The sequence below is a fragment of the Apis laboriosa genome, unplaced genomic scaffold (assembly GCF_014066325.1).
Source record: "Apis laboriosa isolate Shangri-la unplaced genomic scaffold, ASM1406632v1 scaffold74_cov149, whole genome shotgun sequence".
In the NCBI taxonomy this organism is placed as follows: domain Eukaryota; kingdom Metazoa; phylum Arthropoda; class Insecta; order Hymenoptera; family Apidae; genus Apis; species Apis laboriosa.
The window spans coordinates 910,337-935,261 of NW_025224330.1; the positions used below are offsets into that span (position 1 = coordinate 910,337).

The window sequence follows — 24,925 nt, forward strand, 5'->3', positions numbered from 1 at the left end:
ATTTATATTATAGTTTTATTTTTTTTTATTAAAATTAAAAAAATTGATTATTATATATTCAATAAGTAAAAGTTATGAATTTGAAAATATATATTTTGTGAAGAAAATGCTAAAAAAAAGGTAAAAAGATAGTAATCAATTTATAATATTGTTCATATTATATATTATATTTTTTATAAATTAAAAATGGCAATTGTTAATACTATTACTTTTCATTTTTTAAACGTAGTTATTAGAAATATAATATGTATTGCGTTTTTTTTTGTATTTAAAATTTCATTTGAATTTCCTTTTTCAATTTTAAGAGATAGAAAAAGAAGATATAAAAAGAATAATATTGGATGGAAAAAATATCAATGCCTATAAAAGAAGCATTGAATGTTCTATTACAACACTACATGGATATGAAAATACTAATATAACTTAGAATATATCTTTTGAACAGAATTAGAATATTTTAATAACATTCCAATAATATTTTGATATTCTTGACTTGATTATTTATTAAAAAATTTTTTATATAATATATATAATATTCTAATATCTTGATTTGTCGTTAGAAAACTTGAATTTTTTATTTGAAAATTTTTTGATGAATAAATTATCACAACAAATTATCACATGAAAAAACTACAAAAGTAAAATTTTGTTATTTATATATGTAATTCGTGATTTTTTTTTTCTAAATCCGAAATAATAAAATTGGTTGATCATTCGTATAAATGGAATATGAAATTAAACACACAACGTATTGAAAATTATATAAGTTTTGCATTATAGAAAGCGATATTTTGTATATATAAATATAAAATGGTAAATAATTTCTATAAAATAAAATAATATAGATTTTATCCTCTTTTAGTTACAGAAAATAATTATATATCATTAATGCAATGTGTTGAAAGAAAACAATTTTAGAGGAGAAAGCTCTTCGGTCGTTTAAATCATCGTAAAGTCAGAATGAACATTATTGATAAATAAATAATTTCTGGGCTTGTTAATTCTACTAAACATAAACCGTATTACGCACATTAGATTTAAAGGAGAAAGTAGCAAAGTGCTATACTAATGATGTTAATTTGAATATATATACTTTATTTCTTTCTTTTTGTTTTTATCTATTCTATGAACAATAAGATTTAATAGATCTCGAATTCGAATTGATTAAAACCAATTTTTAACCAATTTAACTGTTTTGAATAATCTATATTTTTATTCAATATTCATATATATATATATATATATATGCAATAGTTACTTTTAAAAATATATAAAATTTATATATTTGTATTAACTTTTATATTAAGTACTAATTTTTATGTTTATTTTAGAATCCAAAGATATTCTATGAATTATATTAACATCATATATATTAAAAACAACTTCTTCCACTTTCTCTCTGAAGCTTTCAAATAGAAAAAAAAAAAAAAAAGAAAAAATATTTTACATTTACATGAAATTCACAGCATATCCTTATTCCCGAAATACAATTTTTTTATCCAACTCAATTTCCATTTTTCAATATTTTCTAAACAACGAGCAACTTTCGTATCAAAAAATTTCAAATTCAGTAATTAACACGAATTTCGTGTCTAGTTTCCGCATTTCTTTCTTCAAAAAAAAAAAAAAAAAAAAAAAATAAAAAAACAGAAGAAAAGAAAGAAAAAAACGAATAAATTAAGAAATCGCGCTTTACGCGTCAGCAACATGCACATTTGCATGTTTAAACTTGCTCACCAGTCGCAGGTATTAGTTGCATGTCTGTTTCTTCCCGTTACAATACGCAGAAATATTTTTGCATGCATGCCGCAATCCGCGGAACACCTCGAGATTTCATAAGCGTTTCCTCGTTAACAAACGCCATACGGATACACAGAGGGAGAAAATGAGAAAAAGAAAAAAAAAAAAAGAAATACACGTTTCCCACGATATTTCATCCCAAGCTTCTGGCATCGATCCATCAGAAAAAAGGTTGGAAACAAATTTTCTTCCATAACGATGCTTTCGCATATACTATACGCATTTTTCTACGCATCGCGAAAGTTCCTGCACGTCGAAAACCCACGTCGTGGAAGCGTGACTCTCGTGATCGTTCACGGGATCACGTTTATCCACATTTAATGGGAAATCGATAGCATTGAATAAGTTGCGCGTATCTGTGTTTGAATATATCTATGTATGTCGTGAGAGCCGAGAATGTTTCAAACATGATCGATGATCGGTGAAATCATAATACATAATCATTTTGTTACAGACATTATATATTATGATATCCCATCCTTTTATAAGTTATTATATTTTCGTACGTAAGTTACTGAACACTTAATATTATTTCAAGATATGGATAAATGAACATTAATAATCGTAATATGATATTGACATTATTATTACATTGTATAGAAATATTATGTTCTCTTTCTATCATAAAAATAATAATAGAATTTTCTTGGTTATTCCTGATTGATAATTAACAAGAAAATTATTCGATAGACTTTTTTTAATTACACGAACAATATTCATACAAATAAAAAAAAAAGCTGATTTATATTTCAAATTTAAGATTTTATTATTAGAAATTATTATTAAAATATAAAATTGAATCATGTTGAATCTATACCTATGATTTTTTAGATATAAATTAAAAGTTTAAATTAATAATTAAAATCCGTCTATAAATATCACAACAATTTTTCGCTTACTCATTCATCTTAAGAAACTAAATTACAATATAAATCAAAACTTTCAACTTTATTCAAAATGACATTGGCCATTGCGAGAAGAATTCGTCTAGGGACTTCAAGGCTTGGCCTCTGCGCGGGACAAATTGCGCCATGACACAGCCATGCGCGCGAGATATAAATCGTCGTAAACGCGCCCATTGCCCCGTACTCACCACTTTAGTTCCGTACCATTACACGTCCAAGGAACAAAGAGAAAAGTCGATGGAAATGTTTTTTCTTCCCGATGCTAACGGTGAAACCTCTTCTCTAACCACAATTTGCCATGAGCACGAGTCGAACGTGTATATATATAAGTTTATGCGTTTTACATTCATGCGAACGAAGTTACGATGATTACATCGGATGAATAGTTAACGAAAGAAAATTTATCATTTACTTCATGATTTTTGTTACCATTTTCGTGTTATCATTGGATCATTTATTGGAATTTTAAGACTTTTTTATGAAGAAATCAAAAAGAAATATATGTTAAAATATATCTAAAAATTATTTAGAGGAAAATTTTTAAAAAATATATAGCAGCTCAATATTTAATTATATAAATATATTATATAATATATTATAAATATACCATATAATATTTAATTATTTAAATTAATAATATCATAATTAATAATCTATTTATTGATAAAACTTCTTTTTTATAATAAATATTAAATTAAATGATAAATTTTATAATGAACTTTATATTAGTTTATAAAATCTTTAATATTACAAAAGGAAAATAAATAAAAAAAAAAAAGAAAATAAATAAAATATAAAACAAGATGCAAAAAGATACGAAGTAGAAAACATGAAATTATTGCAAACGGTCGAACAATAGGAAAATAAATATTAATATCGTAATTGTATAGTCGTGTTCTCCAGAGGTTACGATAATGGAGCTGGGAACTTAGCCTTTATATTTAAGGTGCTCCATCCATTTCCTCCATTAACATAAACTCGCCGCTGATCCTTAGAAGACTGCGAATATGATAAGTAATGTTTTTTTATCATCGATGCATTCGAAAAAATAATCGTCTGCTTTCAAATAAGCAATTTCATCCATCATACATAATACAAAAGAATACATATAACAAAATGTTGTTTTTGAATTTGTTTAAAAAATATATCTAGCATTAAATTTTCAATTTTTTTCATTTTTATGATAACCGACTTTGGTTACAAAGTAAGAATCAGATCTAGTTACTTTTTTTCATTTTAATAATACTAGTTTTCTAAATCTGAAAAAACGTGTTTAAACTAAATAAAACATTTTTATATTGGAAATAATACAAAACATGAAATAAAATAAAACTGAATTTTATTTTCAAACTTTTACTTTATCATATTATTAAGAAATAAAAAATATTTATTTTAAACTTTATATAAATTAGTATCGATTCTTTTTTAAAAAATAAATTTTACATTTTTTCATAAAAAAAGGAAAAGCTTTGAGAACATTATTGTAAATGGATGAAAAAAATATAAGATTAAAGAAAAAGATTATTTGTCAGATTTACCGACAATTAAAGTTCAAAGTTCATTGACTAACTATAGTGAGAATATGAATACAAAGAGAGGTTGATATCGTGACAATACAATGCCAAGGGTGACTGGCTATGAAACGAAACGCGCCAAGTGAAACCGCAATAGAGGTCAGAAAAAAAAAATCTTAGGACCAAATACACACAAGGCTTACGAGCTTGGTAACGATCACTTCATGTCATGATTTATGTAGCAACATGGCTGACATCACCCAGCAATTCTGCATTCTAAAATAAACAACAAATACTACACTGACGTTGTCCATGGTATAAATATAATAAATATTTCGATTAAAACATGTGAACAAGATGAAAAATCATAAAAAAAAATAATCCAGATTAGATTCCTAAACAATAAAAAGAAAGAAATATTTTATGAAAAATAATACAAAATAAATGAAACAAAATTTTTAAATTTACATTAACATGTAATATAATAAAATAAAATAGAAGACAACTTAGGAAAAAATTAGAATAAATATAAAAATATGTTATAAAATAAGCAAAAATCTAAATTAATATATAAAAATAATGTAAAAAATTAAAGAAAAAAAAATTGTTATATATTCCTCGATAAAAAAATAGAAAGCTGAAAGATAAAAGAAACAAAATATATATAAGAGAAAACAAATAAAATGAAAAAAAGTATTTTATAAAAGTATTTTATAAATCCAAAAAAAAAAAAAAAATTAAAATACATTCTAATTATATGCATTAGCATATAAAACAGAAATTTTAGATACTTCAAAAAAGTTAAAAATTACGAAAAAATTTTTTAAAATAAAAAATTAAGATACATACGAAATATTGTACGCATTTCATCCTGACACCTAAATGCTATTTAAAGAATAATCTCAACATTCTTGCAACTATTTCACCATTTATACAAGTAAAAGTGTATAAAAACGTACACAACAACCTTCGATTCGAGGCGTTAGAATATCTCGAAGCACTTCAGCACGGTAATTCACGCGGTAAAGCCTCATGTAGGAAGTTACGCAACCAGCCTCTCTCAAGCGTGTCTCGATAAATTACATAATAAATGTCTCATAACTAAATTATGTAAAAGCGGTACAACGACGCCAAGTGTAAATACCCAACTTTGCGATAAAAAACATTTTCACGTATTCCGATCGTAACCGAACGGAAATGAAGTTGAAACGAAACGAAAACTATCTATCGAATATGGACACCTTTTGCGCCCTCTTCTTGTAAATATTCAAACAAACGACGAACGGGACCAATCAGAATTCGAAACGTGGTTTGAATGTAGGCCATCGAGTACGAATCGACTTTTTTCTCGATTGGTAAACAAGCAAATTCATACAATTCCGCTTCTAGTTTTTGATCGTTCACGAGTATTCAAACTGATAACGGAAACAGTGAATAATAATAAAAAAGAAAAAAAAAAATAGATGAAAAGAAGAAAGGAAAACGGCGGACAAATGGTGATGTTTGTTGAAAAATAAAAGGGAGAAACGAGTCGAATTCGACTATTGTGACGTAACTAACGGAATGAAGCATTGGAGGTTAGGTACAACGAACGAAAGTTGAAATAAGAGAAAGATGAAGACAGAGGATTGAATAAAAGGAAGAGAGATAGATAGTGAAGGCTAATGAATAAAACGAATTATCTGTCGAGAGCAGTGTCCCGTTGAAGGAACAAATTGCCACGAATGTGCACGAGAACTAACTCCTCGATGACAAATTACGACAATGCTGGTAAAAAACTGCTAAAATTCGATGAAAAGAAGAAGAGAATTGGAGGATTGAATTCAAATGGCAACAAAGGAGAAGGTTGGATAGGCATATCCGTATTGTTTTTCTTTGTGCTTTTTTTTTTTGCGGATGACAAAACCAATTCGAATCGTATTTCGATATTGAATTAAACTACTTTCTTCTCTTCTCGCACAAAAGAATAGTCGAGATTCGAACGAAGAATCCGCTTGAGATGCATAAGTATTGTTTCTTGTACTTGTTCTCGGAAGCGGAATTAATCGATTGATTTAAATCGCTCTTTCGATCGATCGTTAATAAATCGATGAATTTGTAAGCAGATTTTTTGTTATCGAGAAAAGTATTTTCTTCTGAAATGTCATTATCAATTGAGAGTTTGATATTGAAAGATTATTCGATGGACTATCAAAGTATTGAATCAGCGGTATGTAGCTTAAATTTCGTTTATTTAAAACCATGTTATTTAATTTTATTTGTTCTTAAAAAATTAATTTAAAATATTTTTTACAAATTAGAGAAAATGTAGAAATAAATCAAAGAAAATAATATAAAATAATAATATAAAATAAATAAAACATATAAATTGAATTTTCAACTATAATATTCAATACATCAGAATACAAAATAAATAAAATTTCTATTTCCTGGTTTCTTTTTTATTTCAATCATCAGTTAAACTTGTTTTTAGAATTTACTTATAGAATAAAGCTAGGAAATGTAAAACTTTATGCAAAAGAAAACTATACGGGACAATTGTCTAGATAGACGCTAATGTTTTTTCCGTGTGCAGCCGCTTCTCGCTGTCGACGTGAGAAGCGAAGTGCCTTCGACTTCAGGTTCACTGCCATGAGCATTATTACGCAAGAAGAGGCTATGTTCGTTCCTCCTGTTATGTCTTAACTGCACTTAATTAATCGCCTAATTGCCGACCTGCCAATTAAACCTCTGGTGTCGGCACGAGTTACACTCGTCGGATCAATTTTCTTTGACTTATGCATATTTTATAGGGTAGGTTATTCCTAAATATTTGTTTGATGAAGGACATGTTTTTAGAAACAAAATGTTGTGTTTTTTAAAATCAAATATGCATTTTGCAAACAGAGTAATAATAATTATTTTTTTTATTTATATTTCACATTATAAAATTCAGTTTTTATAAAATAAATATTTTTTCCAACAAAGAATTCATATAATATTCATTTTAAAAATTATTATATAAAAATTATTTTATATAATAAAGTTATATATAATATTTTATATAATAATAATTTTTTTTTAATATTTCGTATTGAAAAATCAGAGATAAATATTCCAATATAACAATGTATAATTTTACTGCATGAAATAATCAAAATTGAAGTATATTTATATTTTTAATAAATAAAACTTTTTCTATCACATTTTAAAGTTAAAATTCTAAAATTTTTAATATTTTTCTATATCTTATATCTATATTTATCAAATAGATTTATCTTTATTTCAAACAAATGAATTTATTTCAAAGCGACAAAAAACTCATTAACCAGTAAATATCAATTTCAATTTATAAGCATGAAATTAACTATGTAAACCTACTTACGACAGGAAAAACACCACTTTCGATCAATTGGAAGTGAAATCTCTGTGAGCTAATGGCCAGCAATGAGCAGCGACAATTTTAAACTCGTTAAACGTGAAATGAGAAAAATCCAAATGTCTGGTTTTTAATGCAAATTATAGGAGTAACATTTAACGATGTAAAACAAGAAAAAAATATAGAATGACGGTAATTAAACGACATATAAACTCAACGTATTAAAATCCTTTTATGGTGCAACACATTGGCGAAAATCATGCACACGTAGACGTCAGCAGCGTTTAATCTGAAAGATACCGGAAACTGAAAGTACCGGGTAAATCCCACGTTCGATTCAATGGAGACTTTAACACGACCTTAAGCTATATACGTAAGTACAACGACCTCTTGTTGCTAATTATTCTCATTAACGGAAAAGCTGGATTCCGTGGTTGCTGGAATGCGAAGGAGAATACCTTTTATGTACACCATTAGATGATATACACAATTGTAATAGTTTTTTTTTTTTTTTTTAAAAACAATCTAATACACTAGTCTAGTGAGATAAAATTTTTGTTCCTTTGTAATATTAAAAAATTTATTATAAATGTTAAATTTTTTCCTTTTTTAAACATACAATTTATTTTTTTTTGAATTTATGAATATACTTTAAAATTATATTTTATGTAAATTTTTTATCTCTTTATATTTACTTGGAGAAGATTAAGATAGATATGAGATAGATATGAAGAATGTTAAGTTGCAATATTAGAGAAAATACATTTTTAATGTTAATATAAAATAGTATTAAAATTAATTACTAAAATTAATTATTAAGATCAAAATCTATCTTACTATAATGCTAATTTAAAAACTTATAAATATACAGAATATTGCTATTTATTTTCTTGGTTTCTGATAATAAAATTTTGATTAAAGATTCGAAGAATTCAAGAATTGAATAATTCAAAAATTTAAAGATTCAATGATACATAAAATTTCGCACTGTAAGATGAAAAAATTAAATATCCAAACAAAAGAAAAAGATGTATAATATTTTTTGATTCACTTCACAAAATATTTTTAATTAAATAATCGACCCAATCATGGATTTGCAGTTCGTATTTCTATCGCTGAATGAATCTGATATTATAGCATGGCAATTAATTGGAGTCGTTGAAGGAGCTCAGGTTATTGCGAGAAGCTGGAACTCCCCCAGGAAAGTATAGCTTCTAGTTAGGTTTAATCTGAAATTCTGGAAAGCACAGTATATTCGCACCGCGTAACGAACCCGCATTAATTAAGTTCCGCTTCCGTCCGCGAACGGAAGTAACGAAGAAAGTTCTGGGGGCCAGTTAGTCCTCCCTCTGCAATGCGAATTTCACTACCAAATTTTCGTCTTATACATTAGGTTCTGGTACAATCTTGTATTAAAAGAACGTATAGATTATTTTAATGTAGATAATCATAAATGGTACTTAATATCATATATCATTCATAATGTTTCAAGTTATAAAATTTGTTTATTTAAATTACAGATAAAATCCAAAAATTCAAAAGTAAAAGGATACAAGAATTCCAAAGATTCAGAGATTTAAGGATTTAAAGATTAACAGATCCCAATATTCAAAGATTCAAATATTTCAAGATTAAAAAATTGAAAAATTCAAGGATTCGTAGATGCAAAAATTCAGACATTCAAAGAATGATCATCGAATTTATTAAAGAATTCTATTAAAGGAAAAAAAAAAATGAGAAGGAAGAATTGGTCATAACTAAATCTCTTGGTAAATCGAACAACTTTCGAACACTATCTCAACATTCGTTCATAAACTTTAAACACTATATACGATGAATATTTTTCAGGTTCAAATCGTCGAACAGTCGATAGTTCAATATTACCATTTCATCAAAACCTCCAACCCGATATTCCCCGTATTCGTCCAGTCTTCGTGATGTTTGCGTGGAATCACGATTTATAGCCATGGATGTAACGTTATTTAACTGAAAAATGTTATTTACATTCCTACAAAGTAGACACATACGTACGTTGTTGCTGTTTGTTATCAACGTGCGTCGAAATCTAATATTTGGCCAACGCGTGTATCGACGCGTTGGATCGACGTTTCTACGATTATTCCACGTAAAAGTCAGCCAATCTCCAAACAAGTTTTCCATTCTTCCGATCGATATCGAAATTTTGAATTTGTATCTGATAAAAGTTCGAAAAAAATTCTTCGATCGAGGAAATAATTGTGGAAATTATTAAATTTTACGAAATTCAAATTAATCTTATATCTATCTATTTTTACAGATATAGATATAACTTCTTTTGAAATAAATTCGAGACATTGATTTTAAAAAAATATATTAATAATTTATAAATAGTTAAACAAATTTTTAATCAAGAGCTATGATATCAAGAGTAATAAATTAAATGTGGCTTAATAATTTAATCAATCTTCTGCCATTTTCTAATATCAATACACGAAGCCTATAATGAAAATATACGAAGGCTTTCAGTCAAAATGTATCAAAGTATAATTTTTAATGAAGCTAAAATCGAGTTATTAATTTTAAAAAATTCTAAAAGATCAAAAGTTATTTCCATATGAAAATCACAAAAGATAACAATTTATTTTAATTCTTGTAAGTATATCTGCAAATATAGAAAAACTCTTACATCATTAAAGGATAAAAACTGTAATCTTATTATAATTTATAGTCACCTATAACGTAAGAATACCTGTGAATAAATTACAGTGTAAATCAACGCAATTTAACACAACTTTCATTGCAACTTTCTTCGACTTACATCACTCTTGTTTTCAACAGCTTACGTAAATCTTGTAACTATCCAAGACAAGAAATACGTATTGTATTGCTAATATTTTTAACGTCATAAAATACGATGACGGATATTATTCCCTTATTTTTTTTTTTTCCAATATAGGGAAGCAGTATATATTTTTTTTATAGTAATGGATCATGATTTAAGTGACACAGGAGGACGAAACGTAATTTAATAGGGGTGGCTAGTGTGGAATTCATGACCTGGAATTTCAAAGGAAAACGTATAAGGTTTATCTTAGCAATTTTTCATGGATAATGTCCGTGTTAAAAGTTAGAACGAATTGAAGTGTCATGAAGTAACGATACGAATATTAATGAATATATCACGATATACCATGAAAATTGAATTTTTTTCGTTTATCGTCGTATTGCGTGGATGATATATAAACAACGAGGATGAATATCCGAAAGAACACGTGTTTTATATGGTATTAAAAAAATTTATATATTATAAATATTAATAAAATAATAAAAATGACGAAGTAAAAATAATTTATAAAATTTTTATAATTTTCAGTAAAAAATGAAAAATTCACTGTCAAAATTGATTGTAACTTATGAAAATATTAAAATATTGCGTAATTGATAAAATTTGGTAGCGAGATTTGATTAAACGTTTTACGTAATAAAATGGAAAAAACTTCACATGTTTATAAATAATAATATCGAGCTTTTTAATTATTTTTTGTTACTCTATATTACACAATTGATGTTGCATAATATATATTGGTCCCAATTTATTTTTGTAGGATTATGTACTGATTAATATCATTATTCAAGGAAGGGATTATTATGTTATTTAAATATTAAAATAAAATTATATTTTATTTTAATATTACATTTTATTTACTAATATTCAATAAATTATACTAATAAATATTTCGATATTTTTCGTTGATGGTTATTGTAATATCTATTTATCTTTTGCAAAATATATTAGCTTCCATTCATTCATTTTAAATCTTAACTTACAATTCTTTTAAAATTATAATTATTTAAGATTATTTGTATATCGTTTAAAATTTAAAAAAATATAATTCTTCCATTCCATTTTTAATTTAAAAAAAATATCCAAATCGATATTTATAAATAAAAAAATTATATTTTCTTTATCGTTTAGATATCGAATTTTTTAGATTTCGAACATTCTTAAATCTTATATTCATTATATTTCTTTAAAAATCCTCTCTTGATCTTGACAATTAAATCTCCATTTATCCCCTAATTCGATCTCGATTTAAACACAAAGTGTTTCGAGCATCCCTCCCTCCTCGTACCAATACTCCCATACAAAACTCACGCGGTATAAATCCTCCGGTAAAACCTCCACTAATCTGGCACAAAGAAACATTCCCGCACGCTCCATCCAGCCGAACTACAAAAAGTAAAAGAAAGAAAAAAAAAGAAAGAAAGAAAGCAAGAAGAAAAGAGGGGAAAAAGAGGCGGACAATTACACGAAACGGCTAGTGGTAATAAGAGAAGCCATTAAGGCACCCACCCCTGCGAATCGCAGATTCCTCGAGCCGGCTCGCGGAACTATTCCACCGAGAATTTATTCTTAGCAGCCGCCTGTTAGTCCGCGTTTTCCACGATTCCCTCGAAATTCTTCGAGCCTTCGACCTCGTCGAAAACCTTCTCCACGGAAAAATTTTTATTCCCTACCTCGCCTTATTCGCGTTCCTCTCCTCGATCACGTCCTCCATTCTCTCTCTCTCTCTCTCTCTCTCTCTCTCTCCGCTCTGCGTACACATTCGAGACCCTGGTCTCGTACCAAGTCAATTACTGGTTACTCGGTTACTCGCCGATGCGTTGTTGCGCCGAAGCGTGGAGATGCCACTCGCGCGGGCCCGCGCGCGGACGTTACGTATACGCGGGGCGATACGCCGCGTATCGTAATTCGCAATTTGCCCGAGCATTCACCTTCGAATTCCCGTTACTCACGTTCCGTATCGTCGTCCTACACTCGACACCCGGGGCACCGCTCCCGGCGGTAGCCGTGTACCACCGCGAGCGGCGAAATGGCTCGCGTGATCGATGCAGTTTTTCCTTTATTTCACGTGATAAGTATCGTGCGCGAGATGGAGATCCTCGACGGCGAGGAGCGAAGCGGTAAGGAGTACGGGGGGCAAGGGGTGAATTTGGATAAGTGGATGGATGGATGGAAAATCTGCGGCCCAAATCGGATAGCGGAGGTAGGATAGTGGGGTGTGGAGTGAGAGTGGAGAGAAATTGAGATTTGATTGAATTTTTTTCTCGTTTTTTTTTTTTTTTGTTGAATATGTAGAAAGGGGATAGCGAGAGGGAGGATTAAAATAAATATGTGAATGAGTTTCACAATGCGTCAAGAAGTGAAAGAGGATTTATTGTAGAATTTGATAATTATGAAGATATAGGTATTTCTATTATATGTGGATGGAACTTCCATATTCGTTTATGTATTTCGGTAAAAAAAATACTTCGATGTTTGTTCAAAAATCTATTATTAGTCGTTAAACATTTCTTACTACTGATGATTTATTTTTGATAACAATTTTTCAATAAAAATTAAATTTCTGTTTAAAAGGTACTTATTTTATCCGATTCTCAGACTGAGAATCGATTATTTCGTTTTTCGTTAATTTTTTTGTCAATTCTTATTTATAAAATTGATCTTGACTGATCTAATTATATAAAACACGTAACAATTAATTTATTACAATCTTTCAAAAGTATTCAAATAATTCTTTCTTAATTCTGACAAAAAAATACTTCAAAAAATCTCTCCATCATTTTCAATTTTCTTTACATACAGTCCATCGAAATTAAATTTAACTTAAATTAAATTTAGAAACAAATAAAAATATCGAAAAGTCGAAAGTTATCTATAGAAAAAAAAAAAAATAAAGCTGAAAATTCGGCCGATACCTTAAATCATCTTTAAACGGCAGATATTAAACGTATGCGGTTCCTGATCCTCCCAGGCTATCCTTTTTCGTGTCGCACGATTGTTGCTACTCCCAAGCTGGCAATTAATTCTTACCGACGCCGGCGCTTTGTAATCACCGCTTAATGGACAAGCCGCTATTTATCGCCGCCCGGTTTATAATTAAACACCATCCACGAGCCGATCGGTTGCCTAATGCGAGTAGACGCGGGATGTATTTATTGCCAGCACACGATTCTCTCGCTGTTACTCTGAAGCGAAATTTTCGCTATGTCACCAAGGGCCTCCTATTTACGAAGTTTTGCGACCGTAATTTTGCGTATCGTAATTTTAATCTTGAAAAATTAATCAATTTTCCTAGTTTCTCTTGGAACAATTTCGATGATGTGTGTCTTTGGGAAGAAATAATAAAATAAATGTAAGATTCTATGTTGAAATGATTGAATTGATGCAAAAGTTTAAAATTTGTTTTAAAAGTTTTTAAAGTTTTGACGTGTAAATTTAACGATAAGTTTGGAATGTTGTAACGTTATGAGAAAATTCGTTATATGGTTCACATGACAGAATGTGAATTTTATACATAAGGATCTTTTTGTGTTATATCTATAGAGTATATCGAATGCATTGTATTAAGCGTTTGATTAATTATACGCTTATACTACTGAAATCGACTCTTGATCTTCTTGTTAGAATTATGTTTCTTTTTTTTTTTTAGAAATAGTTTTTATATATTAAATTAAGGACAATTAAATAACTAATTGTGAATTTGGAATTAATATTTCTGTATATGTATATAGGTTATGTTATCTGTTTTATTTTAAACTATTAATTTTTATGAATGAAGTTTACATTATGGTGTAATGGTCTTCTTTCCAGAAATAAAAATTATTGATATTTTTTATAAGAATAATAACGAAAATATAATTATTTATGATCAATTATTCATATTACTAATGATTAAAATCTATCTTTAGTGTTCTTTAATGTATTATGAAGCTATAAATATACATATTCTCTTCGATCGAATTTCAAGAGTTCAAAATATTGTTAAATCTTAATTACTTACGAACTTTATGGGATAAAATTAGTTAAATAAAATTTAAATGAATATGGAAATAGATAAGTAAATTTATATTACAAGAATAACTTGTTGTTGGATTGGAATATCTAGATTAGTCAACCTAGTGACCACCTTTTTCTTCCTAGGAGATTATTCGATACATTGAACTTTGATTAATTCGTAAAATTAAAATGTTACCCAGAAATCTTTGTTGTACAAGTTGTATAAATTTTGTGTTCAGAATTGTGCATATTGAAAGATATTATAATGAAACAAACGATAACATTTTGCCATTCTAAGATAAGATATAAAATTTCCAAGTGATTGGTGAAATATTTTTTTAGAATTTCGTAACATTTCGAAAGCATAAAACAAAATGGAGAAAAATACACGAGCAAAGAACATGAAACTTTCCTTGGGAATTGCAACGACATGTACAAGATTGTATAAATTATCGATGTACTTTAACCAACGAGTTGTTCTCAACACACAGTTTATATAATCCTTAGCATTACACGATGAAGAATAAATTTCTCCGTAATCTAATCTCGTTTTTTTTCTTTTTTTTTTTTTTTTTTTTACACATTTCGACTTTAAATATCGTATACATCGCTTGATATAAATAGATATGCCCGGTTAGAACATCGTGTTAAGTATCCTCTCACCAAAGAAAGACAAAAACGGGTAGGAAATCACATGGCATTAAGAAAAGCCATTAAGTAGGTTCAGAGAGAAAACCATTTCTCTTTTGACCCCATCGATCTATTCGAACACGCAATCTTAAACATAACCATGTATTTATTTAACTTTCAACGATATAACGGCTTTCATAGTCACAAAATATCTCACTATTTTTCTAGTAAACGCCGTTAAATGTTGAATTTCATGTATTGCAAAAAATCTAATTAGAAAGAAAGAGGAAAAAAAAAAGAAAAGAGGAAAAAATATATTTTTTTTCTTTATATTCGTTATAATTTATTCACCCATACTTTTGACAGAGTGTTCGAGTGAGCTTCCGTTTGCGCAATCCGAATCTTGCAGTAACATTTAACTCCGAACGAAGCGAACTTATTATTTATGCAGAGAACTCGATATTACGTTAAGGTTCGAGCTCTCGCTTTTAATGGCGCTATTGTTTGATTCCTTCCAGATACGTGCCTCCCTTTTTTTTCTCTTCTCTCGACTCGTGATGAACGTGTTCACTTATCTCTTCCTTCGGCATTATGTAACACCGAAAGGAAAGAATAGCGGGCATCCGAGAAAAACCGAGAAAGCGAGAGAGAAGAGTGTTTCGATTCGCCAAACGATGAACCATTTCAGGTTGGTCGAGGAGGATCGATTCTCAGCATAACGAGAGAGCAACTTTCTACTCACGGTATTCGTATAAAGTTCAGCTCCACGTTTGTAATTTGCGGTTTGCTGCGCGCGCAGCAATCAGATCGGTAACGTGGACCGCTAAACGATCTTACCCGAGAAGAGCATCGGCTATTCTCGTCCTTTCGTTTGCGTGAAAACTGAAATGGCGGAACGGCTTTCTAATGTATCACGTGGAAAGAAAGAAATTAGAAGATTATAGTGAATTGCGTTTTCTCGTGTTTTTGTTCTCGAAACAAGAATGGAAATTAAAAATTGTATTCAATAAAGAACATACGTGGGACGTAACGAGCAATTTAGAACGATAAGAATAATTTTTTTGAGAGAAGGTTATGTTTGAGATAAGATTAATAAGATAATAAGTGATGAATGTAAATAAATGTAAATGAAATCAAGCTCGAATTGTTAAATTGGAAAATATATAGATCTATGTGTTGAATAATACGATATTTTATCCATGGATAAATAAAGGTAAAAATAAACTCTTCATAGTAGACGTACATATGTTTGTTTGTTCATTGAAACAAAATCTTGATTGATTGATTGAATCCACTTTTTTAAACGTATATTTATCTATTATATTTATTAGTGACTTCTATTATTTGAACTATTTATGTATAGATTCAAATCAATAAATCTTTATTGTATAAATGGATTTAATAAGAATTTATTTAATCGAGCACCGATTAAAATTTCATTTCAGCAAAGTTTCAAAGTACTTCAATTTCAATCTCTTTGATCAATTATATACATTTGCATCGATTTATCAAAATTTTATTTTAAAAAACTAGGAGAAAAATGATAGAGATAGATGACAAATTTCTGCGAGGATTCGATGAATGAATACCCGAGAGTGATATTATTCACGTTACCTCGAGCGTGTCTATATAATTTCTCATTTACACAATGGTGCACGAACGATGCATTTGCACCGTGTTGCAGCAATGCAACTTTACTTTAACATATCGATTCACGTACGTCGAAAGTTTCAGAAGGCCACGGCAATACGATTGAACGAGCAAAGCCTCTAAAAGAGACGAGAACTTTTACACGAATTTAAACTTTCATCAAGGTTACGCATATTATTAATTTTTCTAGTAAGGTTTAAATATATTGCTGAAACCGAAGTATGGAGTATGTTTTTATGCATTCATGAGAAATACGAATATACAAAAATGGATATCTTTGAAAGAGTTTATTTTATCGATTCGCAACGAATGTATGATTATTCTCAATGCCATGGTATACCTGCACGTGCATAAACTAACAGCCATGAATAAAATAACTTTCATGATATAATTAAATGTAGATAGATGATATAACAAACACGAACTTTTCCCCTCTCTACTCTCTTATACAATACGATTAGCAACGAATTTTGATACGCATATTTCTCCAGGTATCGCATGACTCCATGCTTCTCACTGCATTTCGTATCAAAATAAAAATAAATTTAATTACATTTAAAGAGAGATGTTATTTTACAACATCAAACAACATTTCAAACTTTTGAACCTCGCAATCAATTACCACGTAACGAGCCTGTCTCATCAATATCACTTACCACAAAATAAATTTTTCTGTATATTATTATATTATAATAAATTTAATTACACTTGCTGTCCAATGGGTCAATCCAAATTTGTTCGTTTTTCGATAGAAGGAAGAGGATCCCGTCGTTTTGATGAACAACGAACCGATCAAAGGTCGATCTTCGATCGGTGTTAATGAAATTAGCGAGCGATGGCCGAGGGATAAGGCGCTGTGCAGAGCGGAAAACGCGCGGAAGAGTCGGCCCAGCCTGATACCTGATATCGGTATTAACTCGACCATAAAGCATTCCGCGGGCCCCGTCCACAAAGTGATTGCGATTGCGCCTCGGGCATTACAACGCGCAGATTTATGAACAGGGGTTGCCTACGAACGTAAGTCAAATCCCCTCGGGACCCGTTCAACAGAAAATCGTTTGCACATGTGTTGCTCGAGGCACGCATCCCCGAGAAACAGTGCACGTTGTATGCACACAGTGTCTGTCTTATTTTAGATTATACGTATAATATAGAATATTTTTTAATGCAATTTGAAATTTACTATTTTCAATTTTTCTTCCTAAGTTCTATTGTACGCTCTTATATCACTTGACAAATTTCATTTCTTTTTAGACGAGGATAAGATGGTATGTATATGTGTGTGTGTGACTGTTATGACTGGTTTATTTATTGATTCGCAGAAATATATTATGTTGCCTCGCGTTTAAATTATGTTTCATTTATACTTAAATTAGTAAATTGAGAATATTATATTTCAGAAAAATTGGGAAGGAGGTAAAATAAGGGTTTCACTTGTAAAAGAACAAAGGGAGTAATGATATATGTATATGTATAAGGGATGTATGTAAACGATGAAGAATGGTAATGAAGCGGATCTAAAGAGATTTCAAGATTCTGCCGAGAGGATTCCGATCCAAATTGCCAGAATCCTTCGAATCTGGAGAGTGTTGGAGACGTTACAAAATGCGTTCCGCAATGCAGACACCGCGGAACCTTTGTACAGCTCGATGCCAGCTGTGCGGAGTGCCAAGTAAAAACTGAATATTTGTCGCCTTAATATGTCCAATAAATATGCTTCAAATTGTGAGAAAAGACGCAGCAAATGAAAAGCAAGGGGAATATTCGATTTATCATATTCAAAGTAATTTTAGATAAAATGAACGGATATTTTTAATTTTATCAAAAATTATCGTTAAAATATTTACAATATCTCATTTATGCTACTGAAATTTACGAAATCTTTGATCAGTTGCCAAAACTAGAGCTAAAAGTAAAAGCTAAAAAATCACTATACGTTTTCAAAAATCAAAATTTATTCAATCAATAAATACAGAAAATTAATATATTTCCGAAAAATCATAGAAAAAAATAAATATATAATATGTAATTACAACAAATAGAATATTTAAATCATCAAAATACTTAATATCACGTTTATCTTGCTAAAATAAAAACTCTATTTAATAGCAAAAAAAAAAAAAAATCACTGTACGAAAAACCAATATTTTCTTTCTATTTCAAAATGACAATAACAGCCAAGAACAGATTCGAACCAACATGAAAATATACAAAACTGCAAGGGAAAACTTACTTAACGAAATTTTCGACCAATCGCGAAATAAACTGGAAAAAAATCGCAACACAGATTCGAAAAAAAATCAGGGAAAAGCAGATTTTCTTCTATTTCACCGCGAATAACAGGAATATCTGGACAATTGGTAACCCCCGCGGGGTTAAGCCGCGGCTCGCAATAACCGATCGACGCACAAACACAATCCCACCTCTCTCAATCGCCCGTTTCATTTGCAAATATACATACTTCCGCATGCTGGTCGGTAATGGCCGTTCGAAATTGCTCGATCTCAATAAAATGGCCACGAAACTTGGCGAACACTGTACATAGACGGCGGTGCGCCAATACCAGGGCAGAAAGGGACACGTGTGCATCGATGCAGGTGAGCGCACACGCGCACGCGAATATCTCGTTGCAATTTTACAGGAACCCGACCATCCTAGGGAATTTATATTTCTCGTTATCTTTCCCGCGTGCATGCGCATGTGTGCCGCGCATACATCGCAGCGTGCTACTCCGTCGGGACAATTTTCGCGTGGAAAAGTTAACGTTTGTGGCACGCCAGCCGCGGAAACGAGGAATATTTCATTCTGGAAGATCGTTTGCTTCGTTTCTGGTGTCTTGACTACCTCTGCTGTGGAAGAGGAATAGGAACGTTACGTCTCTTGGTCGAACGAAATTGGACACGTAAGTTTTCGAGATGTGCACGTTTAGGTTAGGTAGTCGTGTTAAATAATAATCTGCTCGTGTTTACCGCACAATGATTGATATTGTAGATGCTTAACGTTTTCGAAATTTCTAGAATCGTTTTTCTTTTATCATTTATCGAGAATTTTCTCTTCGATTGAGCACGTTATAAGCATAAAATTTCAAAAACGTTATTTTTCGTAACGGTTTGAAGTTCTTTCGAAAACTCGTATCTATTCATCGTACGCGATCAACGTTCTAAATGATTTCAACTTCTGCTGCGGAGCTTTTTTTTTTGTTATAAATCGAAATTGCTTCTTCAAACTTTTTTATCCGGAAAATAACATCGTCGATAGACCAATTCGTTCCTGTATTAGATAAAGGAGTAATCTTTATATTCGAATCTCGAGATCAAATTAATCAAAAGTAGGAAAACTTGTAGGTGAAAAAAAAAAAAACATGGTTTATCGCGAAATCTTGTAAAGTTTCGTATTTGTACAGGATTACGTGACAGAAGTCGAAAACGTACATTTGAAAATCAGATTTCTAACTCCGTTTCAGAGAATCCTTCCTTTCAATTCTGGAGGAAACTTCCCCATGATATCTTCATGGAAGATTCACAAAGATCGAATCATCAATTCCAGGAATGGAATTACCCCAAAAATTTAAGTCGAAGATCAAGGATATCGAGTTCCATTAACTGAAAAGACCAAGCGAGGATTCGTCCAAGATATTAATTAAAAAATATTTAAATCTTATCATTCGTGCACGTATTTGGAATATCCAATTAAAATGCGATCTCTTATCTATATTAAAGAAAAATGGTACGTACAAATACTTCCCAAATGATAATAGAAATAATACAATTTTTCTTTTTATTTCCAGTTAAATTATTCGTATATATAATTTTTATTTATTTAGAAATTTAGAAAACTATATTGTGTTAAATATAAAAAAAAGAATGGCAAAGTTAAATAGTCAAATTAATCTTACACGTGATGGCTTTTCTGAGATTCTTTCCGATCCAATGTTAATCTCCGGATTTTAAGCGTAACACAACGCCCCTTTTGGTTGCATGCACGACGAATCTCGTCATCGATCGGTCGTACATATTAACATTCGATCTCCTCTCGATCCGGTCTCTCCCATCTCCCTCTGCTCTTCCTTATCCTCGCTTTTTTCTCTTTCCCCGCGGTGCATTGATCCCAGAGATCGGAGTGTAATTAACTCGTTATATCTATCCTTTGCAACCCAACATTACGTAACGCTTCTATCTTTCCTTCCCTCTTCCTCCTTTCGCCCCCTCCCATTTTAATTTCTCTTCTTCCATTTTTTTTTTTTTTGGATTCATTCCTCCTTTTTCTATCGGATAAGATAGATATACCATATTTTTTTCTTTTTTTCTTCTTCCTTTTTACAACTTGTTGTTCTTTCGATTTCACGCGTTTCAAACGAGGTTTTTACGTTTTAGCGATGGGATCGAGTTGATCGCGAGCGAGATTTGAACATTGACAGAGGAACGTATCGCAGATAAATTTAGATCTGAACTGTTAGTTCAGAAGTGAAAAAGAAGTTTTAAATGGGATATAACATTGATAGAAAATAGGTAAATAGATTGTATTTTGTATTAAAAATATTAAAATTTATCTTCTTGACTATCTTTAAAAGTAATTCTTGCACATTGTAATTGTAAAATAATTATATATGTGTAGAATAACATTATTTTTTTTTAATTTCTTTAAAAACATGTTATATTTTCATAAATATTGTTCGTGGATAGTTAGAAATGGGAAAATTAAAATGAAATTAGAGGAAATTTTAATTATTATTTATAATTCTTTTATATTTGTTATTTAAAAATTTAATCGAATGTCTTTCTGTCTTTTCTTTTATACGATATTCGAACATTATTTATAACAGGTTCTAAGTATCAAAGTATATTAGTACAAGTAGATAATACGAGGACGAGATTACTTATTAATAATATTCAAATTTTATGCACTGAATTTATTTACATTGCATGTACTTTAGATTTATACTGAACTTAATTCTCACACTACTCTTACGGATGAAAGAAAATTTCCTCGCGTTTTTCCTTTTGCTTTTTTCCAGATAATTCGAGGGACGGATGTTCTAAATCGAGGAGTTTTTTTAAGATGAACGACGTTTCTTCCCTTTAACTCAATAACACTTCGTTTGATCCCTTTCGACATGATCTGTTGCTTCATGATTTTCGTTTTGCACTTGATTAACGAAAGAAAGGGAAACACTAATTATCGTTGGACATATCTTCGATCAAAATGTTTCTTCAAAGACATATTTTTTTAGTTTGATACTACAAATCTTGGTGGATTTTTCGTAAGAGAAAGTGAGAAAAACTGGAACTTTGATGATGAGATAGGGAAATGGAAGTTTAATCAAGCATTTGAGATACCTTTGAGATACCTTGGGAATATTAGATATTGGAAATTTAGAATATTCAAATTTTAAAAATTGGATATCTTCGAATATTTGAATATTTTAGATTTAATAAGATTTTTAAGACGAGTTAAATGTAAAAGTGATCTGAACTGAATCTGAACTGAGGATTAACTTGATCAAATAATAATTCAGTAAATTGATCCTGAAAATATTGTTTTTTGAATATAAATATGAACACTAAGTTTGGAAGTGGTACTTGATTTTACGTAATAGTTTTACACCTTTCTCTCTTTCAAATAATCTCATCAAAGATTTAAGAAGGAGCAATTCAATTCGAACAAATTACTCGATCGATTAATGCATTTCAACCAGTCACCCTTTCACCCTCCTAAAAGCTTTCAATCCAATCTTTTTATATTCGTTCCCCTTCAGCTCGCAAGCTCGAAAAGAGAGTTCAGATTCGGTAGAAACATTCGATCCCAAGCAATTTCCTCGAAAGGAAACACGAAACAATCGCATCGATCACGAGAATAAATTAATTCTCTTTTTCAATCAAGAAACGGAAAAATACGAGATCGATTACAAATACCTCTTTTTTTTTTTCTAAAAAAAATTTATAAACTTTTAAAAGATTAAAAGTTTCCCTCTACCTTCCTACATCCTACATCTTTAAAAATTCCAAAAAAAAAAAAAACAAATTCAAAATATCTCGAATCTTTTTCCAAATTCCTATTCCCCTTTCCTCTAAACCGCGTCACCTATGAGAATAAATCATCCTCTCCCATACCAGGCAAACCAGAAAATCCCCATCAAACGTGAAAAGAATCCCCCGTGGAAAAAAGAAGAAGAAAAAGAAGAAAAAGAGGAGGAAAAAAAAAAAAAATATCCCCAGATGAACCGGCGCTGAAGAACACATGTGCATTATTCTCGCGTCTCATCTGACGAGGACGCGATAAATCCCGACCCGGTTCCTCCTCCGCGCATCCTCGTCTCTCCTTCAGGTGTTTCCTGCTCGTATCCCCCGGTTTGTCTATATTTCACCTGGCAGGATTTACGTTTGGTCGCCGCCACCGTCGCCGGTGTTGTCGTTCGATGACCGGTCTCGCGGTTGCTCGCAGCTGCAGCTGCAGTTTCCTGGATCCCCGGCACCCGAACGATCGGCGGCCATTTCTCTCTCTCTCTCTCTCTTTCTTTCTCTTTTTCTTTCCTTCTCCTTCTCCCTTCATCTTCTCTTCATCTCCTCCACTTTTCCCTCCTTTCCTTTCCCTCCTCCTTCCTCTCCTTTCCTTCTTTCTCTCTCTTTTCTCCTCCTCCTCCTCCTTCTCTCTCTTCCTCCTCCATCCCTCAGCGTGTGTCTACGTGCTCCCTCGTACCTACGCAGCACAGGTATGCGCGCACACACCTGGAACATGTAGAACCAGTCCGTGACGTCACGTGAAGGACCCACCGTGAACACGAGATCGTCCTGATTTCCGGGTTCGGCTCCCGGTGCCGGCCACGACGAACGTGCGCCACGACGTCGATTTATTAAATGCACCGCGGCGGGGGGAGGAGGAGGAGGAGGAGGAGGAGGAGGGCTTGTATTATTATATATCTTCCCGTTGCACGGTTTTACACACGGGAAAGCTTGCACTTGAGTTAGGCTAAGCGTTGCCGCGACTCTGTCGCGACGATGACAAAATCGTTGAGAGGGAGGGAGTGGGAGAAGGGTTATGGTTGAATGGATCACGCGAATGGAACACGCGTTCGAGTGCGTTTCATCCTGGTATGGCGCGAGGGGAGTTGGATTCGTGGTTTCGAGGGGGAGGGGGAAGGGAGAGGAGGGAAAATTTTTGGAACAGCGTTTGAAAGGGATGGGATGGGAAGGGAGAAAGGGAGGGAGGGAGGGAGGGAGGGAGGTTTCGATCGAGAGGCGAATTTTAAAAGGAATAATAAAAAAAAAAAAAAAAAAAAAAAAGAATTGTTGGAGGATCTATTTTTGGAATGGAAATGTTAGGTTATGGTTGTTGATGGATAGTTACGATCTGCCCGAGAAGGCAGATTTATAAATCTGTTATATCGCTTTCTCTTCGCTTCCTCTCGCAAGTTCGAGAGTTTGTAACCAAATACGTGGCGACAAATCAAGTTTCAAATAACCATCATACAAGTTAAAGTACAATTTCTAATCCTCCGAAGAAATAAATTCCGTTTGCTAAAGATGCTTGAGGCAATATCGGGAATGATAACCGGTTTTACCCAAGTCGTGGAGCGAAATTATTAAGTTTGAAATACATGTATTTCGAATTGCTATTTTTATTTCGCATTCTTCCTTTTGATTAATTATGGATGAAATTTTATTTAATTTAAAGAATTTAATAAACTCGAATCACAATTTATTTAGTTATTTTTTTTTTTTCTTTTTCATTTCAATATTAATATCGTCGAAATTTTATCCGTTGAATTGACACAAATTAATGATTGACAGTATGACAATTTTTATGAAAATTAATATATCGCGTCAATCAATTTAATCCGGTAAAATATAAAGTAAGTATTTAATCATTTAATCGAGGAATTATTTCTAAAATTGTATAATCGTGTAAACACTGTATAGGAATATATTTAGGAATATAGCTAATTTATTTATTATTATTCATACATTCATATATTCGTATTATTAATCTTAATATTATCATACAAGTAGCGCAGACAGTAGTTCTACTCTCTCTCTCTCTCTCTTTGGAATGAGAAAATATTATAAAGAAATTTTATACATCTGACAGCTTTTTAAGCTGAAAGTTTTTTTTAAACTTGATATCATTAGCTTAAAAAGGTGCTCATGAATTCTTTATAATCTTGGCTTTCATGCACGTCATCTTGCTATAGATAGACAGACTCAAACTGAAGAACACTGTGCTTTATATATTTTAACTTTACACGTGTACA

The 24,925-nt window shown here is 31.0% G+C and overlaps 1 protein-coding gene and 2 long non-coding RNA genes across 7 annotated transcripts in view; 2 read left to right on the forward strand and 1 right to left on the reverse strand.

The window, feature by feature from the left end:
* The window catches only part of LOC122719378 (ecdysone-induced protein 78C), a 99,545-nt gene that overhangs the window by 50,494 nt on the left and 24,126 nt on the right, over positions 1–24,925 (reverse strand). The gene's annotated exons all lie outside the window — the stretch shown is intronic.
* On the forward strand, positions 5,600–9,865 carry LOC122719381. Its single transcript, XR_006347586.1, has 5 exons — positions 5,600–6,428; positions 6,795–7,012; positions 7,589–7,950; positions 9,098–9,346; positions 9,426–9,865. It is a non-coding gene; the product is annotated as an uncharacterized LOC122719381 (long non-coding RNA).
* LOC122719380 lies at positions 12,251–23,697 on the forward strand. Of its 3 annotated transcripts, XR_006347585.1 has the most exons (8): positions 12,251–12,604; positions 15,546–16,240; positions 16,473–16,841; positions 17,430–17,694; positions 18,078–19,579; positions 20,141–20,403; positions 21,051–21,185; positions 21,692–23,697. It is a non-coding gene; the product is annotated as an uncharacterized LOC122719380 (long non-coding RNA). The 3 variants fall into 3 exon arrangements; XR_006347583.1 differs by having other exon boundaries at positions 16,473–17,694; XR_006347584.1 differs by having other exon boundaries at positions 16,561–17,694.